This window comes from Epinephelus moara, chromosome 17, assembly GCF_006386435.1.
Source record: "Epinephelus moara isolate mb chromosome 17, YSFRI_EMoa_1.0, whole genome shotgun sequence".
Lineage (NCBI taxonomy): Eukaryota > Metazoa > Chordata > Actinopteri > Perciformes > Serranidae > Epinephelus > Epinephelus moara.
Window position 1 is genome coordinate 27120266 of NC_065522.1, and position 9323 is coordinate 27129588.

Genomic DNA, 9323 nt, shown 5'->3' on the forward strand with positions numbered 1-9323 from the left:
GCACTTGAAGGTTGCCCGTTCACTTACGTTTTAACAGGTCTGACGCTACTATGCGCCCCGGCTGTATCTAGGCTAACGGCTAACATGCTAACTATTATTTTTATGTCACTAGTCACTTGAAACAAATTTAGGACGATAGGAGACAGGTTGAAATAAACCGAAATTTCCCTTTAAACGTCCTTTAATGAAGTGTTTGTTCTGCACTTTGTCGTGATGCTTTTGATGTTTAATGTTAAGAACTTTGAACTGCCTTGTTGCTAAAATGTGCTGTACATAGTGATGTAATGTAATAAAGTAATATTGTTTTTTTTTTTGGGTGTATCTGTACTTCACTTGAGTTTTAATATTTCTGCCAACTTCCACCTTTACTCCACAGGACAGACAAATGAATGAAGGAAGGGCAGAAAAGGAAAACTGGATTTTTTTTGTCTTTAAAGACTTAAAGTTGTGACGAAGACTCTGCTTTTTAATGTAGTGTATCTGTTACAAAGAAATAAACTTAATTTATATTAACAGCATTTACTTGTACTTTTATTTTCATTCCTTAATTACATTAAGTTAAGTACAGTGAATATTTGATATTTTTACATAAATCATACTCTTAAAGGTGACTAACTTCTACCAAAGTCATTTTCTGCTCAGATATCTGCACTTTTACTCAAGTGTGGCTTTCAGGTTCATCCACCACTATAAACTTGCCTTGTGATGGCATCAGATTAACAGATGAAGTCATAAGTTACATGCAAATCAGGTTTAGATGAGGTTTTAGTGAACATCACTGTAAGGGGAGTAAACAGTCCATTTGTTGGGGACTATTTTCAGCTACAGATCAAAACACATTTGGTTCACTGAACAAAAAATTAAGCACAAAAACTTTTATTTTTGCTCCCATTTTAAGACTCTTTTTGATGCGCAAAAAGACTTAATTATTCCGAGTTTGATCGAATCCATGTTTGTGAGCACGTCTCCTTCCCCCTGACAGGTGTGACGTATCAAGGTGCTGATTAAACACCATCATTACCACACAGGTGTGTCTGATAGTCAGAGAAAATGTCCAAACTAAAATGTGCAGTTTGATCTAGAAACAAAGACTTTTATAAGGATTTCACATGAAATCACAAAATCAACTCAAACTTAACTCTTGAAACATTTATATGATTCGTGTAACATATCTGTGGTTTGTAGAAACGTACAATAAAAACATTTTCTGTTGCAGCTGGGCTGAACGTGCTGTATTAAAAAAAATCCTATTGTCTTTTATGTACATTTACAACTTTAGTCTAACAAAGTGTTGATTTGTTCTTGTAAATTTGTGACTTTGATCTCAGAAATTGTGAGTTTTTTTCTTGGAGTATCACCTCCCATCCCTGCCTCTGTTTGTAAATGTATTTATTCATTCAATTTTAGCCACAATGACCCTCATACAATGTCGTATAGTCCTTTTGTTGGGGACTATTTTCAGCTACAGATCAAGACACATTTGGTGCACTAGTTTATATTCATGTCAGCAGGACTGTGTGTGGGATTAAGTAAACGTGTTCATGCTCATTTAAGTGTTTGTTTGAAAGAGTTTCCAGACACTCTGAGGCACCAACAACACATAAGAACCCCAAAAACTTCATATCTTTAATAATAATTACTCTAAACACTTTAATATAAACCAGGTATCTGTTCAAGAAGCCAAGGTGTCACTCCTCAGACATTCATCAGAGCAAATGTTTGACACAGGGAGGGATAACGACGTCTAACACAGCACACCTGCGTCTGTTCTTGCAGGTATCATCAGAAAATGTTCCTAAGATTCAGCTACACACAAAGCTCCACAGATATGTCACACAAACCGAACATGACTACTTCTAATATTTGTTTCTCTTGTTAAGATTTTTTTGGACTGTTTTCTTCATTGATATACTTTAGTTTCATGTCTGCAGGAGCTGCAGCTGTGAACTACATTTCCCATGAGTGCTTGCAAGCTCCAGCACAGGTGTGATCTATCTGACGTCATTATAAGCCCCGAGATTCTCCTTTGTCAAACATTTGCCTTGTTGAAGGTCTGAAGACTGGAGGCTCGGCTTTTTCTGTCAATACCTGAGACTTTGTTTGATGAGATTTGATGGTTGATGGACACTTTTTTATTTTGTTTCGTCCCAAGAGATGTTGACATAAGAAAAATACAAACTGATGTCCACCATTTGCTTTAAAGTCAACCATTTTTAGACGCTTACAAGCTCATAAAACTCTTGCCTGTCGTCATTCAGCCCAAACAAGGCTGACTTTAACTCCTGAGGACTTATCTTTGTGGAGATACCTGGCAAGAGCTCATGAACAAACTAAGCAAAAATCTGTACTTTAAAATGATTTGTTTATTTTTAATACAAAATGATTTTACTTTGACGAAGCTGCAAGCCAACATGGATTTGGAGCTTTTAATTTCTGGCTTCCCTACAGGGACATCCTGTGTAATTTAGTCATAATTTAAAAGCCTCGAAAAATAAGTAAAAGACCAAATGGTGGAAAACAAAATGAGCAAGAAGCACAGCAAAGAGTGAACTAACATTAAACTGTGGAACCAAGTAAAAGGTCCTTTCTTTATATACAGAAACAACTTAGACTGAATTACATAAAAGTTGTCTTGGTAATTATTAGTTCTTGCGATAAGAGCTTCAAAAGAGGCAACATCTGTCTTCAACTTTAACCATTCAGCAAGAACAAGTTGAAGTGGCACTAACGCCTGCCAGCGCAGGTTCAGAGTTTTGTTTGGCTGTACCTGGTGGAAGGAGAGACTCGTCTCCTAATGAGCACAGCTGAGGAGACTCTGGCAAAGGTCTTTGAAGCGACTCACTGAGAGTATTAATGACTCAAGTTATTGTTTTCAAATCAACTAAAGGAGCATTATGCTTCCCCAGCTGGTTGATACCACTTATTAAACCCTTACTAGTGCACAAACTCTCTAAATAAACATTATAGTGCCAAAAATGCATTTTAAATCCTGGACAAACAAGGCTTAGTTTCTGAGAAATTCACATTTTGGAGATGATGGCAAAAGACAAGTTACGTGATCATGTGCACAATCCCGTGAACCAACATTATGCAATGTTGTATGCTTAACTGAAAAAAGGAGCTCTTATTTTGAAGAAGTTACTTGGAAATGTAGTTTAATGTACCAATCTAATCGCCAGAACACTCACTGGCCACTTTATTAGGTACACCTGCTCCACTGCTCTTTAATGCAAGTAGCTAATCAGCCAATGAAATGGCAGCAACTCAATACATTTAGGCTACAATTCACACAGGCTCACCAAAACTGGACAATAGAAGATTGGAAAAACGTTGCCTGATCTAAAGAGTCTGGATTTCTGCTGCCACATTCAGATGGTAGGGTCAGAATTTGGTGTCATGGATCCATCCTGATGGATCCATCCTGCCTTGTATCAACGGTTCAGGCTGCTGGTGGTGGTGTAATGGTGTGGGGGATATTTTCTTGGCACACTTTGGGCCCCTTAGTACCAACTGAGCATGGTTTAAACACCACAGCCTACCTGAGTATTGTTGCTGACCGTGTCCATCCCTTTATGACCACAGTGTACCCATCTTCTGATGGCTACTTCCAGCAGGATAACGCACCATGTCACAAAGCTCAAATCATCTCAAACTGGTTTCTTGAACATGACAATGAGTTCACTGTACTCCAATGGCCTCCACAGTCACCAGATCTCAATCCAATAGAGCACCTTTGGGATGTGGTGGAACGGGAGATTCACATCATGGATGTGCAGCCGACAAATCTGCAGCAACTGTGTGATGCTATCATGTCAATATGGACCAAAATCTCTGAGGAATGTTTCCAGCACCTTGTTGAATCTGTGACACCAAGTATTAAAAAGGGTGTCCCACCTGGTACTAGCAAGGTGTACCGTTGCTAAAGCACAACTAGTTTTGTTGTTTGCTGGTCTGCAGCTTTGCAGGCGTCTTGCCCTAGATGACACGTCATCCACCATCTCCTCCACCTCCCAATGACAAAGTCAACTCATAGACTACGTCACTTTAGAAACATTGATTATGATACGTATGAAACTTGTAACATATCCAAGGTTTGCAGAAACAATGCCAACACTTTCTTCTGCCGACTGGGCTGAATGTGCCAAAAAGCAGATTTCAGTTGAATGTTTTTCCCGTCGCTCATTTTCAAACCATTTGTTTTGGTGCCAAAATAAATCCCCCGGCTGTGATATATCTATCTATACATAATCTACCTTTCTGTGTATCCTTGAAAGGATCAAAGTAATCTGGTGACGCACGAGCCGAGCTCAGCCCTGTTGTTTCGTGGATTGATGAAAAGATGAGTCACTGGTTTGATTAAACAGGAACTCGGCAGCAGATCCTGTTGTCATCACGCTCCATGGATATATGGAAATGTTCTTTTCTCATTTCAAGGGACAATCGCACACACTCATACACAAACACACTCACACACACTCTTTGTTGGTGCAGGTGTGACTTATTTCTTAACACCGACTGCAAACACAAGGTGTGCTTTCAAAGCCTCAAAGTAAGAAGCAGCTTCTGGAAACTGTTTTCCACCAGTTTGTGGAGCAGAAACCAGCGTTACAGAGTGTGATTTGATTCCCAAAACATCTTGACAGGTTTGTTCACTTCAGAGTGAAGTAGTGAATCTTTTACCCTTGCAAAATCAGACATTTTTAATGTTGTTGATGCCGTGACTAACGGGCAAATGCATTTCAAAATGGCCCAAAACATTTCCATGAGGCAAAAAACATACTGCAGCCTCAGAATAAATAAATGAACCTTTTATTGTCCCAAGAGGTATTTACTTTACTAAGACTAAAAACCAAACATAAAAACCATGGACTGAATAAATAATGGACGTAGCTACAGTGATGTCACCCCACTGGTTTGTGGACTTCTGTTTTGAAATCTCGGGTTTGGCTTTTCTGTTTTTTGGAGCCAGATGTGACCATATTTGCATGAGAAGGTGTTGTGGAGGAACCAGAGGTGGATCTGACTCATGAGCCGCTTTTACACTGCCAGATTTTTGGTGAATGTTGGGCCATTTTACTGCCAAGCTGCGAGCGTTTAGACACACAGAGCTGGCCCTCCTTGTCCTCGCAAACGAAGAGTCCATTAACCGTCAGATGACGGGGACGGTGAAGAACGGGCCGACTTACGAGAGAATCATTTTAGTACTGACCAGCCGCGGTTTCCCTCCCACGTCACTGTTTACGTCACACACTGAGCTACATGTTACTTGCTCACGCCCCCCATTGCCTTGAAAAAGGCGCATTCTGTATACACAAAAGTAGGTAGGCGGCATTTTGCTGCACTCCCCGATTTTGTTTTTATACTGCCAATGCTGAAAGAAGACTGATCTGGCTTTCCTGCAAATTTGCACAATTCCTGTTTAAAAAGGGCTATGGACTGTAACTATGCCTGTCAATTAAGCTGCTCCACCATTAAAGATGCGTAACTTTAAGCCTCAAATCAATGTAAAAGGGTGAGTTATATAAAGACTCACCCACAGCGCAGAAGGGGGAAATTAGCGTACGTCTAGTGCCTGGCGATTCTTCCTAAACTTTGCCGAATCTCAATAGTGATGGCGAAGCTTGTGTCTCCTTAGTGAGGATAGCTATTGATTCCAAGCTATTGCAGACACCGCACCAAACCGCTGATCCATCTCACGCTCCATTCTACTCTCACTCGTGAACAAGACCCCAAGATACTTGAACTCCCTCGCTTAAAGCAACAACTCTTCCCCAACCCGGAGGGAAGAATCCACCGGTCTACGGCAGAGAACCATGGCCTCAGTTTTGGAGGTGCTGACTCTCATCCCAACCGCTTCACACTCAAACGGCCCCGATGCATCCTGGAGGTCACGGTGTGATGAGGCCAAAAGAACCACATTGACCTTCCGTTGTGTTGACTGGATATGCAGCTTCCTGCTGCATTTGTTTTAATTTGTTCGATCCTTCTGACTTTTGGGGTTTTAAGAGGTGTCAGAAAAGTTACCACAGGAATAACTGGTTTGTGATGACCAAGCATTCACAGCGACATTGCTTCTTGATCTTTTGATGCCGGCTCCTTTTGTCATTGTGAAGCAGAATTCACCGAGCAGATTATTCACACACTAATAGGGAATGTGAGACAGTTTTGTTTTTCCCTGTTGCTGTATCTGTTTTGGCTTTCTGCAGCAGAGTTTTTCATTTGCAGCATGTTTCCATTGTGTTTGCTTGTGTCTAAAGCTGCAGCATGTTTCTTTTAATGGAAATGTTTTGGGTCATTGGGGCCTATTTGGCCCTTGTTGTCCACCACTGGTTTGGCTCTTTCGGAGTCAGCGCAGAAGAATGAGCTCGTTTGTTCTCCAACTTGTGATTTGGCTGCTGACTAAACCGCTGGATCACTGTATCCACAAGTTATCTTGTCCATCACAAAATAAAAACTCAACAGACCGCAGAGAGAGACACAGACATACTTGTTCACTCAGTCATTTTGGAGGCCTCAGCGTGGCCTGGAGGCTGGTAGTCTGTCCCATTCTGTGACATGAAATAGACTTAAGTTTCATGTGGTATCACTGTGCAGTTTGAAATACTAGAATATTGCAAGTATAAAAAGCTATTTGAGTGTTCAAAACAAATTTCTCTGCAGTCAATAAAGTAACAGACTTGTGACAAACATTCGAGCCTGCATTGCTCAAAAACAAGTCCAACTGCAGAGAGAAGAGGAAGAGAAGTTTCAGGCTTAAAAAGAGACACTGTAATTGTGAGACCCATGGCGAGCAATTACAGTGACGAGCGAAGAGCAAGAGCATGAAGATAGAAGGGAGTGGGTGAGATGAATAGATAAATGTCCAAAGAAAGGGCTAATTTTGGTTTCGTCGGGGCTCAGTTCCACCTCCTGCGCTGACAGATACACAGAGACAGACACACTAACAGCCTCTCCCGCTGCGACCAGTCAGACCAACAGGACTTCTTTTTTTCCCCTCCTCAGTCACGGCTGTTGTGGAAGTTTCCAAGGTGCTCTGTGTGAGTCCTTCTGGTTCAAGCAAGAAGCCCTGAGGTGTTCATTAGCCGAGGCCCCCGGGGCCCTGGACGCTGCCTGCCGAGACTCTAACTGCTGACGGTGGTGAGGGTTTAAACACCCACAGTCCCACAGCGATCACACGCGTTTATGAAGAGGGAAGGGAGCACTCGTAAACAAACATTTGATACAGAATCACAGAGTCTCTACGAGGGTCGGTTTGTTTTTTGACATTTTTAAGGTACAAGACAGAAGATCTGAAAATACAGAATCAACATGTAACACTGTCGTCCAGAGAATTTACAGAAGAACTTTATTACAGGGAAAAACTTACCATTATGCTGATTGCACAATGTACTGGCTGTATGTCACCATCTGTGCTTTGACGGGTTTCCTGTTAGCCTCACCTTCACCATGTAATTCTCTTTGCCACTGGGTACGATCTCCCAGGAAAATGTTGGCTCCATTTACAGCACAAAGGAAGTGCGTCCACCATTGTGCATCCAAAACAGGAGGAGGGTAGTGCTTTTGTTTTCTCCAGTGGCCATCAAGCCCCTGGGAACAGTGCTAGGCTTTGGAGCTGTCAAAATTCAACGCTTGGTCAGTGACTTCCGGCTTCAGACACCAATAAAAAAAGCCATCCTTTCACGTCAGCATGATACAGGACTGGTCTCCGTTATTGTTTAATGGCGTCTGTCGGCGTCTGGGGGAAACATGGTGGGACAACAATGAAAGTTAAGGTGGTGGGAGTGGTGGTGGATGGGTCCAACAACCACCAACTTCCACCCAGAAGGCCGGTGTTTGCTTCCCGTAAGATTGTCAAGCCAAACCCTTGTACCTACGTAGTGTTTAGAGAATGTACGTAAACCTTAAATTTCCTGTAAAAAGACAATTCATGTGACAGGCATCCAAGAATGTGAACCAACACACCCAGGGTACCTTGCACGTCTTATCTGGACGTGGGACCAAACGTCGTTATGTGACGAGGTCGGAGTGAAGGTCTGCTGCCATCGAAGTATGTAGAAGGCTAAATCGGAAATTAGTCTCTTTTTTCTGTACACCCATAAAATCTAATCTGAATAAATAACTGCATAAAGTAGTCATTTAACACATTAAAAACAGCATGTCCTCCTCCAGGGCACTATAGCTAACATTAACATTAGTTATGTTAGCTAACTAGCTAATAGCAATCTCTATTTTTTTCTGTACACCCATAAAATCTTTTCTGAATAAATAATTACACAAAGTAAGTAAGTCATTTAACACATTAAAAATAGCATGTCCTCCTCCAGGGCACTAGCTAACGTTAATGTTAGCTAACTAGCTAATAGCAATCTCTATTTTTTTTTCTGTACACCCATAAAATCTTTTCTGAATAAATAATTACACAAAATAAAGTCTTTTAACACATTTAAAAACAGCGCGTCCTCCTACAGGGTACTAGCTAATGTTGCTAACGTTAGTAATGTTAGCTAACTAGCTAATAGCAATCTCTGTTCTTTTTCTGTATGTCCATAAAATCTATTGAGTAAATAAACAAAAGTAAAAAAGTATTTGTTTAACACATTAAAAACAGCGTGTCCTCCTCCAGGGCGTTAGCTAACTAGCTAATAGCAATCTCTATTTTTGTCTGTACACCCATTCAGTTTATTCTGAATGAATAATTACATAAAGTACGTAAGTCTTTCAACACATTATCAAAAATAGCCTGTCCTCCAGGGCGTTAGCTAATGGGAGTCGCGTTAGCTAACTAGCTAATAGCAATCTCAATTTTTTTCCTGTACACCTCTTAAGAGGCATTCTTTTATATTGTGTACTCAATTTGCTATGTGACTGTTATGTGACTGCTGCATCATCACATTTTTTGTTTAGGCCATGCCCAGTCATGTTCTGTCAGAGGTCGGAGTTCATTCCCTCCCCAGTCATGTTCTGTCAGAGGTCGGAGTTCATTCCCTCCGTGACTGAGTAAATGTGAGGTCTTCAATAAATATGCCGTACAGGCTAAAGATTATTATTGCCTCCGTCAGATTATTCCCCGAGTTCAGCGCTGGTGAGGCTGCGGATCTCGACAACACCCATGAAAATATATTCTGAATAAATAATTACAAAAAGTAAGTAAATAAAAATGGCGTGTCCTCCTCCAGGGCGCTAGCTAAGGGTTAGCTAACTAATAGCAATCCCTATTCTGTATACACACAAAATCTAAATAAAAAATTACACAAGTAAAAAAAGTAGCTCACAGCTCACGTTTTTAAGTACATTCCTTTATTTTACAATACAAATATAATAGT